Below are 14,311 nucleotides of genomic sequence, written 5' to 3'. Positions count from 1 at the left end.
ATGGTAAAACAAGACCAGCAAAGCTGCCCGATGTGCCGACATACCGATAGGAGCTGCACATATCTCGTTCTCAGGGCAACACCGGATTGTCCAAACTTCCGGTAGGCCAGCCCAGAGTTACCCCTGGTGGCCACCGACAGCTGACAGGTTCGGACCAACACTTAAACAAGCACTGGCCCAGGGGGGTTAAAATAAAGATGACCCTCAGGAGCGCGACTCCCAAGGGAAAAGTAGGTGGTGGTGAGGCAAATGGTAAAACCAATGTTGGGCCTTGCTGGAGGAGTTTTATTCAAAGCAAACTGTCAAGGGGTCCCCATAACACCCAACCGTGTAAGGAACGCAAAATCAAGGAACATAACACCGGTATGACGAAAACTAGGTCGGCAAGAGTGGAACAAAACACCAGGCATAAGGCCGAGCCTTCCACCCTTTACCAAGTATATAGATGCATTAATTAAATACGAGATATTGTGATATCCCAAACATATCCAGGTTCCAACATGGGACAAACTCCATCTTCACCTGCAACTAACAACGCTATAAGAGGGGCTGAGCAAAGCGGTAACATAGCCAAACAACGGTTTGCTAGGAAAGGTGGGTTAGAGGCTTGACATGGCAATATGGGAGGCATGATATAGCAAGTGGTAGGTATCGCGGCATAGCGATGGAGCAAGCAACTAGCAAGCAAAGATAGAAGTGATTTCGAGGGTATGGTCATCTTGCCTGAGATCCCGCAAGGAAGAAGAACGAGTCCATGAAGAAGACAAATGGACGTAGTCAAACGGATCCTCACGAACACGACGTTATCGGAACTAACCCGAAGAAGCAACACCGGAAAGAAGCAAACAACATAGTAAACAACCATCACATAAGCATGGCATGATGCGCAAACAAGTATGATCCATGTCCGGTTTAAATATGCATGGCATGGCAAAGTGCACAAACAAAACTACAAGTTAAGTGGAGCCCAATATGCAACGAGTTGCATACTGACGGAACACCACATTCAAGTTATTTAGTTCGATCTCGTTTATGTACCCAACAATATTAAATGTTGATTAACATGTCCGGTTTAAATGTTTACCTATCTAGGCAAGTTTAAATGAGGCCGGAACAACAAACAACAAGTCCGGAAAAGTCCTCATGAGCATATATTAGATTTGGTACTGTTCTATCCTAAAGCATATTTTAGAGTTGTTGAACATGCAAGATGAGTGCACCATATTAAACTAGGCATTTTTCTACCCCATTCACATATAAAGTTTATTAAAATCCGAGCTACGGTTATTTAGTTATGAATTAAAGCATTTTAGCATGGCATTTAAGTAAATTAATGCAAACAGCAGTTTAAACATTTTTAACATGCATGAAAGTTGGATATTGTGAAACTAGATGAAATTCTAGTCATTTTACATATATAAATTATTTTAAACCGATGCACAGTTGAGAAGTTATTTAGATGCATGAAGCTTAGGGGGTTTTCTATAAAAACTGCGGTCTCTGGAATATTGGCAAAAATCACAGAACCAAGAAAAAATATAGCTGGCCGAATCTGGCAGGCTGGCCCAACAGGTAAAAAATCAAGAGGGGCGCTGGGTGTGGCCTCACATTGGGCCTGCGAGGCCTAGCTGGGCCAAAGAGGGGAAAAGCAGCAGCGGCCTGGAGGCCGGTCCACGAGCGAGTCAAGGAGGCGCTGACGAGGCTCGCGGTCAACGGGAGCGGGGCGGCGCTGCGAGCGTACAAGAGGCGTGCGGCGCTGCAACTGCTTGAGGCGAAGCACGGGCGCGGTTCAGGCGAAGCGGAGGCATGATATGAAGCGGATCCGGCAGAGACAGGTTGAAGCTGGCCGGATCCAGCAGCTGGGGTGACGAACGGGCGGTGGCCATGGCGGTTGAGGTCATTTGTGGTGGCGCGGCGATGAGGCCAAGGCTGGCTCCTGTCGGTCCCTGCGAGAAGAAGCAGAGGAAGAGCGAGATGAGATGATGGGGAGGGAACCAGAGGGAAGAAGGATAAGGGAGAGGGCGAGGGAGTCCTGGCCTGGTGCTGCTGCTTGCAGCCGGTGGCCTGGAGCTGCGACCGAAGATGCAGAAACTGCTGCTACTTGCAGGGTGCTCCGGGCAGGGGCTTGAGGACGGGCGAGGCAACGAGGAGGCAGGACCTCAAGTGCTCGCGGTCGAGGGCGAGGAAGATGGAGCTCGGGCTCCTGGTTGCTGCTCGGGAGGCGCAACGCAGAGGAGGCTCAAGGCTGGATGGGTGGATCAAGAGGGAAGGCGATGGTTGGTCTGGTGTTGACAACGAGGTGGAGCGATGGTAGGTCGATGGGGATCTGGGAGGATCCCGATGGAGATGGTGAGTGGGTGGCGGCGGGCAAGAGGATGGATGGGACAAGTGGCCTAAAAACTAGGTTTGCCTCCTTATATACACTGGTGGATTAGGTTAGGGGCTAACGGATCCCTCCGATCGTAATCGGACGATCGAGAATAAAAGGTTAGAGGAGTCCAAATAAGAAAACGGTGATGTTTTGTAGATGTTTGGGGATGATCCGAATCCAACGGTGACGACTGCCCGGGTCGGGTCCGGGACGGATTTCGAACGCGCGCGCGAGGAGGGCCGCGAGCTGACGAAAGAGGTTAGGTTGGGTATGTAGTGGACTGTGTAGACGGTCTAGGGAGGAAGGAGAGGGAAAACCCGGCACATGTTTCCGGATACCAGAAACGTCCGACGTATGACCGGCTATACTGCCGCTATAGTTATCCGTTGGGGCATCAAACGAACTCTGAATGCGATGAAACTTGGCAGGCGGCCTATCTACACTATAACAACACCACATGCCAACTTTCAACCCATTCCGAGAACATTTTTCGGCCACTTATAAAATAATATTTCGGACATGCCGCGGGCACGTGCAAGTGTGGTTGGACTCAGAACGGACAACGGACGGAACTAGGGAATCCGGACGGATGCAAATTTGAAAAACATGATGATGCAATGCACATGATGACATGACAAGATGCAACACGCAAGCAAATGACATGGCAAAGATAGCGAATAACTGGAAGACACCTGGCGCATCGGTCTCGGGGCGTTACAACACTCCACCACTACGAGAGGATCTCGTCCCGAGATCTAGGATGGCACCAGAGGGAAAAACAAAAGAGAAAGAGAAGAGGTAAAACTAAGTTGCTTCTTTGACAAATGAGTGAAACCCAAGAACCTTGCGAGGTTGAACAAATTGAAAGAAAAAAATACAACGAAGATGAACAAAGTTGAAAACACTCTCTTAGAAATTCCTAGATTTTGAAAAGAAAATCCTAGATTTTGAAAAAAAGTTCATCGATTTGAAAAAGAAATTCCTAGATTTTGAAAAAAAATCATCTTTAAAAAAATCATTCAAGTTACAAAAAAAGGAAAAATGATAAAAGTTGAACAAACATGATCCGAATAAAATAAGAGAAAATAAAACATGTAAGAAGAAACGAATGAAGAATATGTAACTAAGCATGTATGGCGAGGATGGTGGGGCTGGTAAGAGCAACTCCAACGCAGGTACCCATTTCATCCACCGTCGTCCGTTTGGATCGGCGCGGACAAAAGTAGAAGTCCAACGCGCTGACCCATTTGCAAAACGCGTTCACACGGACCCATTTGCGACAGAAATGCGTCGACGCGGACACGAAGCAGACGCCTCGCGCGCTTTCTCGATGTCCGCCGCGTCCCCACCTGGCGGATGTCCTTCAGGAGACCGAGGAGGAGGAGCGGCGCAGGGAGGAGGCGGATTACCAGGCGCGCATGGCGCTGTCCGCGGCCGACGACCGCGTCGTGCCGCCGCTGGCCCCGCCGTCCGCAGTGAAGGCTGAGCCGGAGCCGCCCCCATCGAGCGCTACTCCTAGGCTAGGATAGTGCGCGAGTGGGTCAGCGCACCATCGGTCTGGATGAGGGTGACGGAGGCGCATGAGCGCGCCTACCTCGAGCAATGGCGCCAGCGCCGGCTGGCCGAGGAGCGCCGCGAGAGCGCCATGAGTGCCATGAGCGGACCCTCAGGGAGAAGATTCGATCCTGCCAGCTAACTTAAAACCTTTTAGGTAATAACCACTAGGCCGAAGGCCTTTTGTTGTCCACTATACGGAAAATACTTTATTAGACCCTTGTTTTAATAAAACATAAGCATGTAGGAGTAATATATACCCAACTTCTTACGCGTATTATTTTATGATATAAATTAAAAAATAAAAAATAATTCATAATAATAAAATAAAAGTGAACTTCCAGAAAGTTTATAAATTTGAAAAGGTTCGTACAAAGTGAAAAAGTTTGTCAATATGAGAAAAAAGCATGAATTTGGAAAAACAGTTCATCGAATTTTAGGAAAGTTCACGAATTATGATAGAAAGTTCTTCGGTTTTGAAAAAGTTCATTGAATTTGAAAATCAAAGTTGAAAAAAGTTCATCAAATTTGAAAAAAGTTCTTCAATTTTGAAAAAGGTTCATCGATTTTGAAAAAGTTCATCGATTTGAAAAAGAAGTTCCTAGAGTTTGAAAAAAAATCATCTTTTAAAAAAATCATTCAAGTTACCAAAAAAGGAAAAATGATAAAAATTGAACAAACCTGTTTCGAATAAAATAATAAAAAATAAATAGAAAAAAAGAAACATGTAAGAAGAAAAGAATGAAGAATATGTAAGTGAGCATGTATGATGAGGGTGGTGGGGCTGATAAGAGCAACTCCAACGCAGGTACCCATTTCGTCCGCCGTCGTCCGTTTGGGTCAGCGCGGAAAAGTAGAGGTCCAACGCATTGACCCATTCGCAAAACACGTCCACACGGTCCCATTTACGACAGAAATGCGTCGGCGCGGACACGAAGCAGACGCCTCGCGCGCCTTCTCGGTGTCCGCCGCATCCCCACCTGGCGGATGTCCTTCGGGAAAGCGAGAAGGAGGAGCGGGAGAGAGGAGGCGGATTACCAGGCGCGCATGGCGGAGGCCATGGCGCTGTCCGCGGCCGGCGACCGCATCTTGCCGCCGCTGGCCGCGCAGTCCCAGTGAAGGCCGAGCCGGAGCCGACCCCCATCGAGCGCTACTCCTGGGTCGGGATAATGCGCGAGTGAGTCAGCGCACCACCGGTCTGGATGAGGGTGACGGAGGCGCATGAGCGCGCCTACCTCAAGTAATGGCGCCAGCGCCGGCTGGCCGAGGAGCGCCACGAGTGCCGTGAGCGGGCCCTCAAGGACAAGATTCGATCCTGCCTGATAACCTAAAACCTTTTAGGTAATAACCACTAGGCCGAAGGCCCTTTGTTGTCCACTATACGGAAAATACTCTATTAGACCCTTCTTTTAATACAACATAAGCATGTAGGAGTAATATATACTCATCTTCTTATGCGTATTATTTTATAATATAAATTAGAAAATAAAAAGAATTCATAATAATAAAATAAAAATGAACTTCCAGAAAGTTTATAAATTTGAAAAGGTTCGTACAAAGTGAAAAAAAGTTCGTCAATATGAGAAAAAATCACGAATTTGGAAAAACAGTTCGTCGAATTTTAGGAAAGTTCACGAATTTTGATAAAAAGTTCTTTGGTTTTGAAAAAAAGTTCATTAAATTTGAAAAAGTTCATCAAAGTTGAAAAAAGTTCATCAAATTTGAAAAAAGTTCTTCAATTCTGAAAAAAAGTTCATCGATTTTGAAAAATGTTCGTCGATTTGAAAAAGAAGTTCCTAGAGTTTGAAAAAAATCATCTTTTAAAAAAACCATTCAAGTTACCAAAAAAGGAAAAATGATAAAAATTGAACAAACCTGTTCAATTAAAATAAGGAAAAATAAATAGAAAAAAGAAAACATGTAAGAAGAAAAGAATGAAGAATATGTAAGTGAGCATGTATGGTGAGGATGGTAGGGCTGGTAAGAGCAACTCCAACGCATGTACTCATTTTTCCGCCGTCTTCGTTTGGATTCGGCGTGGACGAAAATAGAGGTCCAACGCGCTGACCAATTCGCAAAACGCGTCCGCACGGACCCATTTGCGACAGAAATGCGTCGGCGCGGACGCGAAGCAGACGCCTCGCGCGCCTTCTCGGTGTCCGCCGCGTCCCCACCCGGCGGATGTCCTCCGGGAGAGCGAGGAGGAGCGACGCAGGGAGGAGGCGGATTACCATGCGCGCATGGCAGAGGCCATGGCGCTGTCCGCGGCCAGCGACCGCATCGTGCCGCCGCTGGCCCCGCCGTCCCCAGTGAAGGCCGAGCCAGAGCCGACCCTCATCGAGCGCTACTCCTGGGCCGAGATAGTGCGCGAGTGGGTCAGCGCACCACCGGTCTGGATGAGGGTGACGGAGGCGCATGAGCGTGCCTACCTCAAGCAATGGCGCCAGCGCCGACTGGCCGAGGAGCGCCGCGAGGGCGAGTATCTCGAGCAGCTGGAGCGCGACGCCGAGGAGGAGCGCCGCGAGGCCGAGGAGGAGGAGCGATGTGCCCGGGGTGGGGCACCCTAGCCGGCGGCGGAGGACGTTGCCGCAGCCTGGGAGATGGCGTTCCCTTGGGCTCGCCCGGTGCCGATGCTGATCGACCTCACCAGCCCCGACGACGAGGAGAAGAATGCTTAGGGCAGCGCGCCGCCTCGTAATTTTAGTTCAATTAATGTTTCAGTTAATGTAAATGTGGATGTGTGGACTCTAGCCGGCCTTTGTGGCCGGCATTGATGTTTTCTTATTTTCAAAATATTTGTGTTCTATTTTTTTCGCGCGACCTATAAAATGGATCGGGTCAGCGTTGGACGCATGCGCCAACCCAAACACGAAAGCGAACATGGATGTCCGTCGAGCCGATCCAAACGAATAAAATACGAACAAAATCATCATCCGTTTGGGTCGGCGCGTCAGAGTTGCTTTTAGTGCAGTTTTTTGGTTTTAACAACAGAAAGAAAAAAAAATGAAACAGGCTTCAAGCCTAACTGGACGCGCGTGTGAGCGCCCGTTTGCAGAAACAGTAGGAGTGGGCGCGTGAAGCGCCAAATAGGATATCTATCTTTTGGGGCCTTTTTCTTTTTTCTGTTTTGGAAATGAAGGGACTGGATCAGCCTTGCGCAACCAACCGAACCCGGTCGAGTCGAGCTTGCCATATCGCATCACCCCTGCGCCTCCATAAAACCCTCCGCTTAGGAGGGTTTAAGGCGCCACAGTACCGCACCAACGTGGGCAAGGAACGCACTGCGTCTCCGAGGTATGCTCCGCCGGCCGCCGCCATCTCGTCTCTGCGACATATGAATGCGCTACTGTGATTAGCTGTGTACTTTGCCATCTTTCACGAGTTGTGGATGGTTTGTGGTTTTCAGTCTTCTTTGTTTTTTGAGGTCTTGATCTTCATTCATAATTTTGCGGTAATTATTTTGTCACTGCACCACGGTTCACAACTGCCATCGTTCTGGTTTCCTAACGCAAGTTATTGGGTCTCTTGATGAGGGTTTTCACCTATCGTGGTCGAAGTGCTGCTGTTTTCCGTTTCAATTTTTCCATCTCTTGGTCGTTTCCTTTTTTTCCCGGTACTTGTTTGGTTGAGATCTGCACCCACTACGAATATTATCATGTTTCCTTTTTCAAAAAGGGGGGAACCCATCATCATGATGCACACAGCCAAAATAAACATGAATGTTTTGAAGTTTATTTTCCTTCAAATAGTGTGCACTACTCTGTATGCTCTTTTAAGTCTCAATTATATGTTGTTGATTTATGGCATGGTGATTTGGTGATTGATTTCGATTGCACAGGAATCCTGGAGAGAGCAAGTGCAAGAGCCAAGAGCTATGGGGAACTCGTGTGTTACTGGCGCCAGCAGTAATGATTTGTTTTCAGCTTCTCTTTGCTTGTCCTTAATAATTAGACCTGCCTACTATGCATAATGTATTGTGTTATTTTGATTGATGCTACTATACTGATGCAAGCATTGCTGTTTCTAGTGGCTGTAAGGGACTCTTTTGGGCATCTTTTCTTCTTCTTACTTGAATTAGTCTAGAACTCTAGATCGTTGATTTTATAAAAAAAAGATTCAGAATGTTCCTTTTATTAGCAAAATTCAGATAAAAATTGAATTATCTTACATAAATGTATTATACCATGCAAAAGCAGATGCTCTGCCTTTCCTTTCACCACATGTTTTGCCAAAGTAACAATCTTTTGATATTGTACTGGTTGTGTAAGAATTTGCTGCTGTCGCAGGCCATTCAAAGAAGGAACAGGTCCAGAAAGCCGTCGAGGCACCACCTTCTCCTGTGGAGCAGACAACCTTCAAGTGGACAATCGACGGTTTCTCCTCGCTCCTTGACTTAGATAAAGGAAGGATGGACAGCCTCCAGGGTGTTTGAGATCAGTGGGCTCAGATGGTACAATTAACATGCTATACTATATCTTTTCAGCTTGTTCCCCATAGCATATCATGATCAAAATTCATTCTCACTTGTTTCCTCTATTCATTTAGCTTGACCTTTTTTTCTCTTTTGAGGCGACCTTTCATTTGACTTGATTCGCAGGTACTTGAAACTGAACCCAAGGGACACCAAGAGTGGCGACCAAAATGAATATGTTTCTCTTCGGCTTGAGCTGTCGCCAGCATCCGTGAGATCTCACACGGTCGTGGAGGCAACTTACAAGTTCTTTATATATGACCAGTTAAATGGAAAGCATCATGAACAACCTCAAGGTACCTGTTATTTCTGTTCTTTGACCTTCCTAGCTAGCTGGATACTAGATTGATGGTGTAACATATAACCTTCTTCGCGACAAACATTACAACTGAATATTTTGTTTGCAGTGTGCCACAATTTTCAGACTACAAGCACAAGGTCGGGGACATCATGCATGATCCCCCTCGCCACACTGAAGGAAAAGTCCTCTGGATTCCTCGTCGAAAACAGCTGTGCTTTCGGTGTAGAGTTTATCAAAGTTACTGCTGCTAAAACTAATGATGCGACAAAGAAGCTGTTTGTTCAGAAGAAGATAAACAAAATCTCCAGTATTCCAGAAGTCTACACCTGGGACATCGAGGACTTTTTTGCGCTGAAAAGCCCGAGCCACTCTCCAGATTTTGAGCTCCATGGACACAAATGGTGATACTTACTTACCATCTTGAATTTGCAGTGCTTAGCATGACTCAATAGTGTTACCACTTAATTACTGGGTTTATACTGAATTTACTAAATTCATATTTGAACATAAAGACCCTTGGAGTTCCACCTTTTCTTATCAATGATGTACTAAACTATGCGATGCTCCCTAATTTTCAGGTTCATCACCATCCATCCATCTGGATTCGATAAGAATAGAAACTTTATCTCCTTGTCCCTGACCATGAAGGTGACGGATATACTCCATGAGAACTCCGCGAACCTGGTACAATTGGACATACGCATCAAAAACCAGGGAAGTGGCAAGGACAATGGACAAAAAGGTTTGCTCTTTAGCAGTTCAGATGCGAAATTATCATCATCACATTTACTGATTGACACATTTATTTATCTATTTTGTTTTGGAAAATGATAGGCCGGTGCGAGTTCTCAAAGAATGCTACTAGTTGGGGATGGGACAAGTTCATATCGCTGGAAGATTTCAAGGACTCTTCAAATGGTTATCTCGTGAAAACGAAATGCTGCATTGAAGCAAAGGTTGCCGTTATTGGTGCCTCCAAGATGGAGTAGCTAGATTGCATGTCCGCCCTATATTGACATTTGCCAAATGCTATGCTCGTATGTGCGTTTACGAATGTGCCTGTAGTTGGCTTTGCACTGCGATTCTGTCTCTGCATCTTTTATGTTTATTTGCTTGTTTGGTCATGTCGAACGTGCTTAATGTGCGGATCTCAAGTAAAGATTCAGAAATAGCTATTTTTCTCAGCTTCCTGGTCATGTCTTGTTGATATAGTGGCATCATGAATATGACAGACTATGTGTTGGGCGTGGCAAGACGGAATAAGTATCAATCGATTATACTTATCTGAAGAAGTTCTCAGTAGTAGTGTGTATGGATGGAGCGCAACATGGCCCTGAGCGCAACATAAGCCATGTTGCAAACGGTTGAGGCCCTATTGCGTCAGATCAGGCAGTTGTCGTGCATGCCATCCAACGACTAGTAGCAGCCGATAAGATCCCATTGTCATCCGGCGGACGCATAGCACCCTTCATATTCTAATCAGTTTGGATTGCAAAGTCACAGAATCCTATGGTAGAATCATGATTTTGACAACGCCAGTCTCTTGTCCTTTCTCTTAATACCGAAAAAGACTTTCGCCCCGCTTTATAAATAAAGCAAACCGCCAGAAAGCACATATACAAAAGACTAGTTCAGAACACACACACACAAGTCTCACAAGAGGAAGTACAATAAGTCAACAAGCCCAAACAAAAAAGGAAAAAAGGGGAGCCGGAGAACACGTCCGGCGCCTAATCTGGCTCCGGCGGTGGCGGAGGGAGCGGCGGTGACAGTCGGACGGCCATCGACTGAAGGTCGGCGATGAAGGCGGAGATGGCGTCCTGGTCTTGTGGGCGGCTAAGCGGCCGCCAGAGCTGCAAGTAACCAGACAGTTTGAAGAGAGCGTCGGTAGCCCCTCGAAGAGGAATGCGTTGGATCACAAATTTATTGCGGATCGTTCAGAGGGTCCAAGCGAGGGACCCAATCTCAAGCTACCTAATGTGGCGAGAAGGCAGGGGGGAGTTCTGGAGTTCGGCGAATAGGTCGGGGAGTTGGTGTGGCACCAATTGTTGGGGAACGCAGTATTTCAAAAAAAATCCTACGATCACGCAAGATCTATCTAGGAGATGCATAGCAACGAGAGGGGAGAGTGTGTCTACGTACCCTCGTAGACCGAAAGCAGAAGCGTTTAGTAACGCGGTTGATGTAGTCGAACGTCTTCGCGGTCCAACCGATCAAGTACCGAACACACGGCACCTCCGCGATCTGAACACGTTCAGCTCAGTTATGTCCCTCGTACTCCTGATCCAGCTGAGGCCGAGGGTGAGTTCCGTCAGCACGACGTCGTGGTGACGGTGATGATGAAGTTACCGACGCAGGGCTTCGCCTAAGCACTACGACAATATGACCGAGGTGAAAAACTGTGGAGGGGGGCACTACACACGGCTAAAGATCAACTTGTGTGTCTATGGGGTGCCTCCCTCCCCCGTATATATAGGAGGGGAGGAGGAGGCCGACCGGCCACAAGGGGCGCGCCTAAGGAGGGGGAATCCTACTCCAATTAGGAGTAGGTTCCCCCCTTTCCTAGTCCAACTAGGAGAAGAAGGAAGGAGAGGGAGAGGGAAAGAGGGGCCGCACCCCCCTCCCCTAGTCCTATTCGGACTCCCCCTGGGGGGCGTCACCTCTTGGCTGCGGCCCTCTCTCTCCCCTAAGGCTCATTAAGGCCCATAACTTCCCGGAAGGGTTCCGGTAACCCTTCGGCACTCCGGTTTTATCCGAAACTATCCGGAACACTTCTGGTGTCCGGATAACATGGTACAATATATTAATCTTTATGTCTCGACCATTTCGAGACTCCTCGTCATGTCCGTGATCACATCCCGGACTTCAAACAACCTTCGGTACATCAGAACACATAACTCATAATACAAGTCGTCATCGAACATTAAGCGTGCAGACCCTACGGGTTCAAGAACTATGTAGACATGACCGAGACACATCTCCGGTCAATAACCAATAGCGGAACCTGGATGCTCATATTGGTTCCTACATATTCTACAAGATCTTTATCGGTCAAACCGCACAACAACATACGTTGTTCCCTTTGTCATTGATATGTTACTTGCCCGAGATTCGATCGTCGGTATCATCATACCTAGTTCAATCTCATTACCGGCAAGTCTCTTTACTCGTTTCGTAATGCATCATCCTACAACTAACTCATTAGTCACATTGCTTGCAAGGCTTATAGTGATGTGCATTACCGTGAGAGGCCAGAGATACCTCTCCGATACACAGAGTGACAAATCCTAATCTCGATCTATGCCAACTCAACAAACACCATCAGAGACACATGTAGAGCATCTTTATAATCACCCAGTTACGTTGTGATGTTTGATAGCACACAAGGTATTCCTCCGGTATTCGGGAGTTGCATAATCTCATAGTCATAGGAACATGTATAAGTCATGAAGAAAGCAATAGCAATAAATTAAACGATCATAGTGCTAAGCTAACGGATGGGTCTAGTCCATCACATCATTCTCTAATGATGTGATCCCGTTCATCAAATGACAACACATGTCCATGACTAGGAAACTTAACTATCTTTGATTGACGAGCTAGTCAAGTAGAGGCATACTAGGGACACTCTGTTTGTCTATGTATTCACACATGTACTAAGTTTCCGGTTAATACAATTCTAGCATGAATAATAAACATTTATCATGATATAAGTAAATATAAATAACAACTTTATTATTGCATCTAGGGCGTATTTCCTTCAGTCTCCCACTTGCACTAGAGTCAATAATCTAGATTACACAATAATGATTCTAACACCCATGGAGTCTTGGTGATGATCATGTTTTGCTCATGAGAGAGGCTTAGTCAACGGGTCTACAATATTCAGATCCGTATGTATCTTGCAAATCTCTATGTCTCCCTCCTTGACTTGATCGCGGATGGAATTGAAGCATCTCTTGATGTGCTTCGTTCTCTTGTGAAATCTAGATTCCTTTGCCAAGGTAATTGCACCAGTATTGTCACAAAAGATTTTCATTGGACCCAATGCACTAGGTATGACACCTAGATCGGATATGAACTCCTTCATCCAGACTCCTTCATTTGCTGCTTCCGATGCAGCTATGTATTCTGCTTCACACGTAGATCCCGTCACGACGCTCAGATTAGAACTGCACCAACTGACAGCTCCACCATTCAATAAAAATATGTATCCGGTTTGAGACTTAGAGTCATCTGGATCAGTGTCAAAGCTTGCATCGACGTAACCGTTTACGACGAGCTCTTTGTCACCTCCATAAACGAGAAACATATCCTTAGACTTTTTCAGGTATTTCAGGATGTTCTTGACCGTTGTCCAGTGATCCACTCCTGGATTACTTTGGTACCTCCCTGTTAAACTAATAGCAAGGCACACATTAGGTCTGGTACATAGCATTGCATACATGATAGAACCTATGGCTGAAGCATAGGGAATGACTTTCATTTTCTCTCTATCTTCTGTAGTGGTCGGGCATTGAGTCTGACTCAACTTCACACCTTGTAACACATGTAAGAACCCTTTCTTTGCTTGATCTATTTTGAACTTCTTCAAAACTTTATCAAGGTATGTGCTTTTGTGAAAGTCCAATTAAGCGTTTTGATCTATCTCTATAGATCTTGATGCCCAATATATAAGCAGCTTCACCGAGGTCTTTCATTAAAAAATTCTTATTCAAGTATCCTTTTATGCTATTCAGAAATTCAGTATCATTTCTGATTAAAAATATGTCATCCACATATAATATCAGAAATGCTACAGACCTCCCACTCACTTTCTTGTAAATACAGGCTTCTCCAAAAGTCTGTATAAAATCATATGCTTTGATCATGCTATCAAAGTGTATATTCCAACTCCGAGATGTTTGCACCAGTCCATAAATGGATCGCTGGAGCTTGCACACTTTGTTAGCACCTTTTGGATCGACAAAACCTTCCGGTTGCATCATATACAACTCTTCTTTAAGATATCCATTAAGGAATGCAGTTTTGACATCCATTTGCCAAATTTCATAATCATAAAATGTGGCAATTACTAACATGATTTGGACAGACTTAAGCATCGCTACGGGTGAGAAGGTCTCATCATAGTCAACTCCTTGAACTTGTCAAAAACCTTTCACAACAAGTCGAGCTTTGTAGACAGTAACATTACCGTTAGCGTCAGTCTTCTTCTTGAAGATCCATTTATTCTCTATGGCTTGACGATCATTGGGCAAGTCAACCAAAGTCCACACTTTGTTCTCATACATGGATCCCAGCTCAGATTTCATGGCTTCAAGCCATTTTGCGGAATCTGGGCTCATCATCGCTTCCTCATAGTTCGTAGGTTCGTCATGGTCAAGTAACATGATCTCTAGAACAGGATTACCGTACCACTCTGGTGCGGATCTTGCTCTGGTTGACCTACGAGGTTCGGTAGTAACTTGATTAGAAGTTTCATGATCATCATCATTAGCTTTCTCACTAATTGGTGTAGGAATCACTCGAACTGATTCCTATGATGAACTACTTTCCGATAAGGGAGAAGGTATAGTTACCTCTTCAAGTTCTACTTTCCTCTCACTTACTTCTT

The 14,311-nt window shown here is 45.9% G+C and overlaps 1 pseudogene; it reads left to right on the top strand.

Moving 5' to 3' along the window:
• The first annotated feature begins 6,165 nt into the window (after positions 1 to 6,165).
• Positions 6,166 to 9,686, top strand: LOC119352066 (annotated as a pseudogene).
• The last annotated feature ends 4,625 nt before the right edge of the window (positions 9,687 to 14,311 follow it).

This window comes from Triticum dicoccoides, chromosome 1A (genome assembly GCF_002162155.2).
Source record: "Triticum dicoccoides isolate Atlit2015 ecotype Zavitan chromosome 1A, WEW_v2.0, whole genome shotgun sequence".
Lineage (NCBI taxonomy): Eukaryota > Viridiplantae > Streptophyta > Magnoliopsida > Poales > Poaceae > Triticum > Triticum dicoccoides.
The sequence above is the reverse complement of the archived record's forward strand: the minus strand, read 5'-3'. Positions and strand labels throughout refer to the sequence as shown.